The sequence below is a fragment of the Vulpes vulpes genome, chromosome 2 (genome assembly GCF_048418805.1).
Source record: "Vulpes vulpes isolate BD-2025 chromosome 2, VulVul3, whole genome shotgun sequence".
Classification (NCBI taxonomy): Eukaryota; Metazoa; Chordata; class Mammalia; order Carnivora; family Canidae; genus Vulpes; species Vulpes vulpes.
The window spans coordinates 135,559,428-135,571,253 of NC_132781.1; the positions used below are offsets into that span (position 1 = coordinate 135,559,428).

General features: G+C 44.8%; 1 long non-coding RNA gene across 2 annotated transcripts; it reads right to left on the reverse strand.

Moving 5' to 3' along the window:
* Nucleotides 1-2,063: 2,063 nt before the first annotated feature.
* On the reverse strand, nucleotides 2,064-4,681 carry LOC112907786 (uncharacterized). Of its 2 annotated transcripts, XR_003232816.2 has the most exons (3): nucleotides 4,418-4,681; nucleotides 2,603-2,898; nucleotides 2,064-2,330 (listed from the first exon to the last, which is right to left on the reverse strand). It is a non-coding gene; the product is annotated as an uncharacterized lncRNA (long non-coding RNA). The 2 variants fall into 2 exon arrangements; XR_011998237.1 differs by lacking the exon at nucleotides 2,603-2,898.
* Nucleotides 4,682-11,826: the final 7,145 nt, after the last annotated feature.

Below are 11,826 nucleotides of genomic sequence, written 5' to 3' on the forward strand. Positions count from 1 at the left end.
TCACTGGAACTTCTAAGGTCCTTTATGAAAAGTGAGTTGGAATTTCCTACAGGAGGGTGAAAAGGGCAACTTTACCCTTGGGTAGCCCCGGAGTGTTTCACCTTCCCTATGTTTCTTCCACTTAGCCCATGTGTGTATCTAGTGGGTTTCTGGGGGGTGTTCCCTTGTTGGTGTCCGAGAAGGCCTGGGCCACACAATGAGGGGCAAGTGGTGTGGGCTGAGGAGAGGGGTGATCAGATCACCCCTGCATGAAACTGGTTGAAGTGGGGTCGGTGTTAGTAGCTGCAACAGTGGCTGGAGTGGGAGATGGAGCTGACACGGTGGGCAGGGATGTTGGGTCCACACAGCAGTAGTGGTACCTCTGAGGATGGGTGGTTAATCCTGTGGAAGTTTGCCTGGGAGTGGGGAAGAGCACGGTGACCAGGGGAAGAGAAGAAGGGAGTGTTGAGCTGAGCCTCTCAGTCTCTGGGCACACTCCAGGTGGAAGGGGGCTCGGAGTCGGCATTCCAGGTAGAGGGAGCAGCATGGGCACAAGCCCGGAGGCACAAAACATACTACATCTAGAGAACGTGATTAAACGTGATTTAATCTATTCAGAAGGCACTTGGGGGGATTTTCCAGTGTCTGTGTGACACTGTTGTGTCTGTTCGGCACTACACTAGGTGTCCACGTCGAAGGAAGGGTTGGAGCACAGATGACTGCATTACTATTTTCCTGGGGTGCATTTCACTTCCCCTTCTGCCCTGTTCGGAAACCTTTAGGGACCCGCCCATGTTTACCTAGTAAGTTCCACCTTCCTTGCCTGGAAATCAAGACATGATGCCCCCACCCATCCCTTCAATAAACCTATTGCTTAAACTACATTTGTTGGTTTTAGGATATTTTACTATAAATTGGTATCGGTATTGAGTGTGTGATATGCATCAGCCACTGTTTGGGGCTTTTATTTTATTTATTTTATTTTATTTTATTTTTTATTCTAAGGTTTTATTTATTTATCTGAGAGAGAGAGACAGGGAGAGCACAGAGGGAGCGGAGGAAGCAGACTCCCCACTGAGCAGGGAGCCCTGACATGGGGCTCGATTCAGGACCTTGGGATCATGACCTGAGCCCAAGGCAGATGCTCAACTGACTGAGCCACCCAGATGCCCCAGGCACTGTGTGAGGCATTTAAAACTATATTCTTCTTAGTTCTCATGACATCACGTGATGGTTGGCTTTACCATCCATCTTACATGTGATGACATGGAGGCTCAGTAATGTTATGCACCCCCCTAAGTTCGCTCAATAAGTGAATAGCAGAATGGGGATTTGAACCCATGACTACAGCTCCCTTCATTCCCACCACGCTGCACTGTCCCCTTCACTGTGGGTGTTTCAGGTTCTACCATTCTGCACATGCCGTTGCTTCTTTATGATGATGTGGCCTTCCTCCAGTGGCATGCTGGTGGACGTTCCACAACTGGCTCTCACTCTAGTCCTGCCCTAAGTACTGGTTGACATACTTATTGACATCACTGAGTGTTTTAGAACATCACTGTTCACCAGCAGCATGAAGGAGTTTGCTTTTATTTTTAGTAGGTGTCTTTCACCAACAATATGGTCAACTCTTTGAGGGCAGGGAGTTTGCTTAGTACCTTTGCACTTTCTGACAGTACTTAGCACACTTGCACATGAGTTACTTGAGAATGTACTGTTGTTTTGTTGCTTTTTGGATAAATTAGCCATATGCAGTTGTCTCATCTCCATTTGTCCTAAAGATGAGCACAAAATTACCAGGCTGGTTCCAGGACAATGGGAGTTGACTGTGTTTGCATAGCTCACACCGACACTGATTTTGGGGCCTGCAAAACTCACTTAGCGTGACCTTGGCACACGCTGTTCACGTCTCCAGGCTCTTTTCTTTGGAAAGATCACTCTGGCCCTCAGAGCCCTTGGCAGCCCATATCCAAGCAGCATTACTGTGTGGCATGACCCGCCTCCCCCAAGTCACCTCATCCTTTTCTTATGCGGGAGTTCCATCTACCTGTTGAATTTTGAATGAAAACCCAAAGAACAGAAGCTCTGCACTGAATTCTATATTTTGTTCCTTGCTGGGCTTCCATGAATATAAAACAGCAACACAAAGGGGAGAGTCAGCAGGTGTAGATCAACACTATCCATATTTAATGGGAAGGGAGCCCGACCTCATAGATGGGGAAAACCATGCTGGAAGGAGGCGACGTTCAGTAACTTGCCCGCACGTACTGAGTGAGCTTCTGGCAAAAAGACAGGAGTGTCTATCTTATGACAGATTTTCCTGGTTTGTAGTAGTACCATCATTTTAATTCCTAAGGAGAAAAAAAAAGCAAACAAGTAAGGAATTAAATAATGATTGGTAATCAGGAAATTTCCTTCAGCTACAATGGGGTACACAGGCGGGGACAGGAACCCAAATCCTTCACCAAGAACCTAAGCTTCCTGTGACCAGGCTGTCCCAGTGTCCACCAGCCTTTTTCTTTAGGGGAAGACACTGGGACACTCACAGTCTCTACCCTCCACGAGAAAGTCAAGGATTGCGAGGCAGAGATGGCTGGAGCCAGAAGCATGGGGGTCTCCCCACCTGTCCATGGGTGTGTAGCTCCCAATGTGGGACCCACAGTGGCCCTTGGCAAGGCTCTCCCAAGGAAAGCGTGTCTCAACCATTTCTTCCCTGGTCCCCAGTGGTTTTCCACGTCTTTCTGAGGCAACTCCTCTGGTGGCAACGTGATCAGTAGCAGTAGCTTCAGTTATAGCAACTGTAGCTGTCAATAGCTGTTGCTTCCAGAATGTCCTTCAGGGTTCCTGGGATCTCTCCTGTGTCTCCAGACTCTCCAACAGGTGCCATGTCTCTCTGCAGCTGGGCAAGCATCACTGCTTCTTTTTTTGCATCAAGTATACAAATAAATACATTCTTTTAATACCTACATCAGCAAATATAAGACACAGAGTCTCATGGGGCCTTGGGAGGCTCAGTCGGTTAAGGGTCCGACTCTTGGTTCTGACTTGGGTTATGATCTCAGGGTTGTGAGATCGAGCCCCATGTCAGGCTCCCTTCTGATCAGTGCAGAACCTGCTTGAGATTCCCTCTCTCCTTCCTTCTGCTCTTCATTAACCCCCATCAAATAAATAAACCTTAAAAAATGGGGTCTCACCATTGTCCCCTGTTCCTATTTACATATACTCCTTTTGCACCAGACATAGAAGCATTAACGACTATCTGTCTATCCAGAAAGATCTAGGAAGTTCCTAACCTACACTCAGTGGGCCTGTGGGTTGTATTCTTGTTCTCACGGCTGCTTCCACATTTAAAGGGTTATCCTTTTACTCATTCATTCAACCACCCACTCAATATTTATTGAGCACCTACTGTGTACCAAGGGGCTCACAGTCTAATAATCATTGTTATTGTAACAACAACAACCAAAAATACTTATAAAATGCTTAGTACATGCCATTCCTTGATATCATTAAGTAAATACTCTGGTTCTTCCCCATTTTCAAGTGAGAAACTGAGGCACGGAGAGGTACAGCTACCCATGTTCACACAACGAGTGAAGTGAATGGTCAGCCCCTATTGCACGGCATAGCCCAGGGAGGCAGAGAAGCCCCTGTGCAGAGGGTATACTCACGAGTCAGGTGTGACTCACACCTAACCTGGTTATACACTCACACCTCCACCTAATTCTAGGATTTTCCAGAGATGACTCCATTTTATTTATTTATATTTTTTTAAGATTTTACTTATTTATTCATGAGAGACACACAGAGAATGGCAGAGGCACAGGCAGAGGGAGAAGCAGGCTCCATGCAGGGAGCCCAACATGGGACTCGATGCCGGGTCTCCAGGATCAGGCCCTGGGCTGAAGGTGGTGCTAAACCACTAAGCCACCTGGGCTGCCCATGACTCCATTTTAAAAAAGAAAAAAGATTATAATTGTCTTTAAGAGAAACTAAAACAGGAAAGCAGCAACTAAGAAAACTGAGAAAGTATCCTTCCAAAATGGGAAAAGCATTCAGTTTTAGGATTAACGTAACCTTTCCCTGACGTGCGTCTTCAGCCCTACTGAACTCAACTCTATGTCGGGAGAAGTAGTCTTGATGGTGTTGAATCAGAAAGAGTCAGAAAGATCTGCGATTGCTAAGGAACTCTCGGGAAACCTTTTCAAAGTAGAAAAGACCCAACCCACGGAGCCCATCTCCTTGCATCCGGGGGAGGGCCTCCTGCAGACCCAGAGGGGGGACCTGAAGCAACGGTGCTGCCCTGACCCTAGGGCATTTGCACGGCCTCACCTCCCACCAGTGAGCTGATTTAATCCAGTGGCTCTCTGAGTGGGGAGTGATGCCAGACCTCCTCGTGCCAATTTTTCAAGAACCAAAAGAGGGCATTTGAACATACCTCAGCTGACCCACCATCTGAAGCGCTCCAGCAATACACCCCGTGGCTCCAGCCACATGATACCACATGCCAACCAGCTCTGTCAATTCAGAGAAGAAAAGAAAAGCGAGATGCAACATCCCCCGGGTTTCATGAGGTCAGAAGAAGTCCTTAGACTGACCTCTCCAGCCCGTTGTTTTGGTGTCACGGAGTGATGACAGCCCACGGGTGGTTTCTGCCTTTTGGGCGGTCATCTCCTTTGGTGATGAATGAAGAACACTCGCTCTGGGAGCTGCATCCTCCTGGTGGTTTTTTTTTTTTTTTTCCACACCAATTTGGGGCATGACAGAGGTCTTTCCTGTCAGCTAGAACAGAGGGTGATGCCAAGAGGAAAGAGCTTAATGAGCGCTTGGCAGTGATTCTACACTTATTTTTAGAAGAAAAGGCTTAGGTTCCAGTGTGGTTTTACAAAGCAAGAATTCTTTGTTGACTTCTTCACAGCCATACTTTTCCACACTGTGGGGAAACAGTGACAGTGGATCTCGTTAAGTAACACAGGGCATTTAATGAAAAAAATTTTTTTGATGTAAAGAGATTTGGGGCAGGGAGGGGGGCTTTGCCAATTATTATTATTATTATTATTTGCTTTCATTTCTTCAATTATTCTTTTTGCCTTTCTCTTGGTCTTCTCCTTGTGGGATTCCCATTGTGCATCTGTTGGCATAACTGGCGGTGGCCAACAGGTTTGTTAGAATTTTCTCAGATGGCATAATCTCAGTTGAGATTCCTGTCATCAAGTAGTAAAGTTTTAATTCCAGTTATTGTACTTTTCAGCTCCAGAATTTCTGTTTGGCTCCTTTCAATGATTTCTTTCCTTATTTATGTCTTCAACGATAGTCTTCTTTGGGTCGGACACTGTCCTCGTGATATCCTTTAGCTCTTTGAACGTATTTAAAATAGCTGACTCCAAATCTTCTTCTAGTAGTTCCAGTGTCGTGGCTACTCCCGAGACACTTTCTATGGAGTGTTTTTTTTTGTCTCTGTGAATGGACTAGAGGCCCTATTTTCTTGTTTCCTCCCATTGCTTACAATTTTTAGGTGAAAACAGGACATGTTGAGCATTATAATAGGTGACTTTGGAAATAAGACTTTCCATCATCCCCAGGGCTCGTTGTTTCTGCTTGTTTCTGAGTTTTCTGAGCCAGAGTTTAAGTCTATATTTGTGTCCTTTGTGACCACTGAGGTTCCTATTCTTTTGGCCTCGTGGTCAGGTAGTGAGTGGACACAGGTTTTCCTTAAATGTTTGGAGGTAAAATATCTGGGGCACCTGGGTGGCTCAGTTGGTTAAGCATCTGCCTTGGGCTCAGGTCATGATCCTGGGTCCTGGGATCAAGACCCGGGAATCCACTGCTTTTGCACGTGTGTTCTCTCTCTGTCAAATAAATCCTTTAAAAATATTTCTAGAATTCTTCTAAAAAAAAGAACTAAAATCTCTCTGAGCTTTTGCACAGGGGCTCTGTGTATGTGTGTTGGGGTGTACGTTCAGTCCTTGGCCAGTGTATACCTCTGCTTTAGTCTTCACTTGCAGTGTGTGCGGAAAGTCAGGATCCTCAGCCAGGAGCGTGGATGTGAGGCCTTCTCAGGTCTTTTCCTGAACATGTGTGCAGTCCCATTTGTGTGTGTGTGTGTGTGTGTGTGTCTTTCCAGATTTCAGGAATATGTTGGAGCTTTTTGAAAAGCTCTTAAGCCCCAAGTGTATTATTATTTCCCAGCCTTTACTCTGTGCTTTTTGTTTTTTTTTTTAAAAATTTTTAAGTTTTTCTTTATTTAAGTAATCTGTCTCCAACATGGGGCTCCAACGCATGACACCAAGATCAAGAGTCACATGCTCTTCCAACTGATCCAGCCGGGTGTCGCTCCTCTATGTTTTTTAATCTATCGTGTTCCAGTTGTAAATTGGAAATGTTTTTACAACATTGTAAATGTTTTTGACAAATGCCCCTTGGGTAGTGGTTACAGTGCCTGGTGTGATCCAGTTAGGTGAGATAAGACGTGCCCTTTGAGGGGGTACCTACTTGGGTGACTCAATTGGTTAGGTGTCTGCTGTTGGCTCAGGTCACGTTGGAGTCCTGGGGTTGAGGCCCTCCTCGGGCTCCCTGATCAGCTAGGAATCTGCTTCTCTCTCTCCCTCCCTCTGCCTGCTATTCCCTGTGCTTGGACTCTTCTGGCTCCATCTCTCTGTCAAATAAATAAATAAAATATTTAAAAAAACCCTCAAAACCAAAACCAAAAAGCATGCCCCTTGAGTTGGTCTTCCATGGAGGCACCAGATAGATCCACAAGGACAATTGCTTGCAGATGAGGATGGTTCTAGTCTCTCTGGTATCAGCACCAGTACTGGGACTGGGTTACCTTCAAGGCGACTATTAAGCTGAGGACAGGCAATGAGACTGGGGTAAATTAAAATGCCCCAGAGCTCACTGTTCTTACTGAGGTTTGGCCTTTTTGGTTGATTGAATGCCCCCAAAGTTGTGCCAAGCTACTGGTTTGTTTCCAGAGTTCCAGGAAGAGTTGATTCGGACAGTTTTTTGGCCACCGTTTTTTAGTTGATTTTATGGAGGAGGGCACTCCTGCAGTTTCTTCCTGTGACGTTTTCACTGGTATCGCCTTGCCTGTTTTTCTCATAGGATTATTGGACCTTATTCTTGAGTTCTTAGAAGTTCTTTCTTTATTAGAGGTTGTTTGCCCGGTTGTTCAGCTTTGGGATATTACTTTGTTCATGGTTTTGATCCATACAAAAGTTTTTTGTTACTATGTTATTAAGTTGATTAATCTTTTCTATGGGTTTGAGCCATAGCAAGAAATAATTGCCTCCCTCTAATTCTAGAGCTATTTACTTATGCTCTTTCTTTCTTTCCTTCTTTCTTTCTTTCTTTCTTTCTTTCTTTCTTTCTTTCTTTCTTTTTTCTTACTTTTTTTTTTTTTTAAGATTTTATCTATTTACTCATGAGAGGCACACAGAAAGAAAGGCAGAGACCCAGGCAGAGGGAGAAGCAGGCTCCATGCAGGGAGCCCGACGTGGGACTCGATCCCAGGACCCCGGGATCATGCCCTTAGCTGAAGGCAGGTGCCCAATGCTAAGCCACCCAGGCATCCCTACTTCTGTTTTCTGAAGGTATTTATATAGGTTTATGTTTTACGTGTAAATCTCTGTTCCATTTGGATTATAACATCATGTGTAGTGTGAAATATGGATCCAATTTTATCTTTTTCATACAGACAGCCAGTCCTGCTGTTAGCAGGTATTCCTCCTCTCTGACTTGGGATGTTTCCTTTATTGTATATGAAATTTCCTGGAACACCTGGGTGGCTCAGTGGTCGAGCATCTGCCTTTGACTCAGGACATAATCCTGGAGTCCCAGGATCGAGTTCTGCATCGGGCTCCCCACAGGGAGCCTGCTTCTCTTTCTGCCTGTGTCTCTGCCTCTCTCATGAATAAATACATAAAATCTTAAAAAAAAGAGAGAGAGAGAAATTTCCACATGCAGTTAGGCCTCGGTCTGGATTTTCTATTCTGTGGTTTCTCTAGTCATGTGCCAATGCCATGCTGTTTTTTTTTTTAACTTCTTGAAGCTTTATTTTATATAAGTTAGTTCCCTGTCTTCCTCGTGTTGTTTTTCTGTTTTAAGCCGCACCCCCCGCCCCCCAGCTATTACTGTTCATTCTTCTTCCACATGAACGTTGTAGCATGCTTACTTTGTGCCAGGCAAAAATTCTAATGGTATTTTATATTGGAATTGTGTTATATTCATAAAATGCCTTCATGATAACTGATGTGCCCAAGCATGCTGTATTTCTGTACTTTTTCAGGTCAACTTTTGGGACGTAACGGGATGCTCTGTGGTTTCCCTCATACAGATTTTGGGCATTTCATATTAAGTTTGCACCTACATATTTTGATATAAATAGCGCATTCTCTCCCGTTTTAACTGGTTCTTCTTTGTACAAGTAAAGCCTATTAATCTTGGCACATTGATTTTGTAACCTGCTATTTTATTATTATAGGTAATAGTTTTTTCATGAGTTCTTTTGGGGTTTCCAAATATAAAATAATATCAGTTGCTGGCATATTATGTTTTGGTGGTTTTAGCAAGGACTGTGAAAGCTCCCTTGTGAGAGAGCTCCGGACATCACTATTTGTTAATAAAACCAGACACCGAAGTAACCTCTCATATGGTGTTACTATGATTTTAGGCCTAAACTAGCCTCTGCAAGAGAATTTAAAAAGCGACATTATCAGGATCGTTTGTGTCTACAAATACCCATGTGTAAACCCTCACAACACATAAATACACAGTCTGTTTTGCTTTTGAGAAATAAACATGCGTACAGAACTGAAGACATCCTCCCAATGAGGTTACCAGGTGAATTAGCACCCTCCCGTTGAAAGGGACCACCAACACCTCACTGTTGTTTACCAAAACTGAGCTAATGATTCCTGACCTTGGGCTGATGCTCTTCAACTTTCCCAGTGCAATTTTGTGCTTCACATTGTTTTTGTTTTTTTTTTTGTTTTTTCTCTTGACATTACTCCTCTGGTGCTACATGGGGTGGTGGTGGTGGTGGTGGGGTGGGTGGGATTCCATTCCCATTTCCCAGAAAACAGGGCTCCCCGGGCTAAGTCAGCTGGCTAAGGGAGAAGCAGGGATTAGAACTCAGATTTTTCTGTCTTCATGTCTGTTCTTCCAACATACTCAAATACCTGCAAACCCTTTTGTTGCTATTAAAGCCCATTTCTTACCTTTCCTCAGAGGAATCCAGAACAGCTGCTCAGCATCCCCTATTATAATATCTCTTCATATGTATGAATCCTGTGATTTTGTTCCCTTCCAGCTTCCCCTTCGGCAGGTTAAATCGCCCCGATTCTGTTCCTCACAGAGTTTATCTCCCACCTCTTTTGTCAGTTTTAACAAAGAGGTTGTGACTCTTGGGTCCCTGCTCAACAGAGCTCTTCCTCATTATTTTGTAACCTTTATACCTCCTTCCAGGGAGAGTGAAATAAAGCCTGTGGATTTTTGATATGAATGTCTGGCAGGCTCACGCTCACACAGAAAGGTTTCCAGCAAGGCTCGCTGATGAAAGCCTCACTCCAGTGACTGAGTCTCATTCATGGCAGATGAAAGGCAACAGCTCCTCGGCTCCTTCCAAAACCCACAAATGGGGACGGTGCCCACATGAAGGTCCAAATTCCAGAGCAAGTCCCATTTTGGCAGGAGGAGACGGGTTGTAATGAGAATATTTAGAGACTAGGAACCACTGGCTAATTATTTCAGGTGAATAATTCATTTTTTGGAAGGATACTGTTCTTTCAGCTTGTTAATCATGTGTAAAAATTATCCTTGACCTAGAATTTCATTATTGCACCTGAGCCAGCCTGAAAATTAGAGAAATTAAGTAGCATAAAATATAAGTAGTAAAAAGGAGAATAAACCTTGAGAGTTAACAGCTATGCGATGTTCTGGATGTTAAAGCGTGAAGCATGTCAAATATGCTTCAGTGGTATTTTAAAAAGAAGACCAGATGCTGACTTCTCTTTTGGCATCCTCAGGTTCTCTTCCCAGCCCCTTCTCTCTGTACCCACCAAAGAAGGCGCCAGATTTGGATGGTAGCAGGGCATGCCATCCACCAACCAGGTCGTTTGCTTTTATCCTTTCTACCAACAGTAAGTGGCGATCGCTGTCCTTCAGGGAGCGTTCCTCTATGAGTCTTACATGAGCAACTTCTCCCTGTTCCTCTGTAGCTGGGCACCTTGGATTCTCTGTTTGGATTCCCTGGGACATGTAGGAACTACCAGCTTCTTAGAGGAAGATGCTCCCCAAGACTAGTGTCAGCCCGGGTCAAACAGAGCAACAGGGAGGGGGCTGGGAGAGCTCGTCTTGTATTCCTCATCTTAGAGTGAAGAACTGACACTGATGTCCGTTCATCATTTGTGTGAAAAGAATTTGGGTAATGAATGGGGAGAACTTTCCAGAGGGAGAAGAGTGGTGAAGAAAGGGTAAAGGTGTGAAGGATGAGGCTACTGATACCGATTCATCATTTGTTTGAAAAGAATTTGGATAAGGAATGGAGAGAACTTTCCAGAAGGGAGAAACGTGGTGAAGAAAGGGTAAAGGTGTGAAGGATAAGGCTAAGTAAGGGCCAAGGGTTGACCTCGCCTTGTGTGAGGCAGTGTGATTTGGGTTCAGCGGCATGATGGGGTGGCCGGGGCCTCTGCTGCTCCTTGAGCAGGGAAGGCATGTTTATAAAAGAGAAAGGGTCTGCTGATGGTGTGCAGCATGGTCTGAGGGGCAGCAGTGAGAGTGAAGGGGGGGTTGACACCAACACATGTGATGAAAGAATTTGCTCTGTCCTTTGACGGCAGGAAGTGTGGTGTCGTGGAAGGAACTGGTCTGAGCCATCCAAGGACTACATTTGAATCCTTAAAATGGACCACACCAAGAAGCGCTTCCCAGAGACTCCAAGTTGGAGTTTCAAACAGGATGTGGCCCTTGCCTCAGTTTCCACCCACAGCTGTGTCTACTGTGCGGACACAGTGCTTTGGTTTCCACAGTCCCCACCACTCCCTATTGTTCACACTCTCACGTCTCTAGCCTGGCCCTTTTCTGGGTACAACCAGCAGAGCTCCCAGTCTTGTTAAAGTGGGTATATTTATGTTCGCCTGGTTTGCTGCTGCCACTTTCGGTTGAGGGTTCTTAAGGGTCAGGGAACTATTGGGCTTACTTTCTTCTAGCACAATGTTGAGGGCAAGTTAGTAATTGATACTTATGAGTTGATGATATTCAAGTATATAATCGTAGACTCTCTTTCCTCTTCACTTCTTCTCTACTTTTTGGGGAAACCAATAGGAGTTAAAAAGCATGATTTGGGAACCATCCTAAGGTTAGATTCCATTTCACCTCTGCTTACCCTGCTCAGTTTGGACCTTTCATATATTTAGAACCACGGATGCATAAGTATCTGTTTAGAAGGTGACAGGTCTGACCTCTTTTGTTAATTTAGGACAGTGACTTCGGGGTTATCATAAAGAGAGACTCAGCGCAGGAGGGGATCCTGGAATTAACCAGGCTCAATGCCTTTATTTTAAATAAGAAAGAACTGAGGTCTAGACAGGGCTAGAGCCGGGGACTCGCTTAGTGCCCCATCTCTGCAACTGGAGTCCAGTACGCCCTCTGTTGTTGCGTTCATGGCTTCTCCGGCTCTGGTTCACATAATATTTGTAAGAGGCTATATTCTGCTCGGGGCTTCATCTAAAGGTAAATCTTTTAGACCAAGTACCTATATTGAGTTGTTAAAATTGCATTTTCAAAAAATACGGGTAGTGATGTGCTTTTGTAGAACTAAAACCCTCTGTAGACTAGGCTTATTTTCCC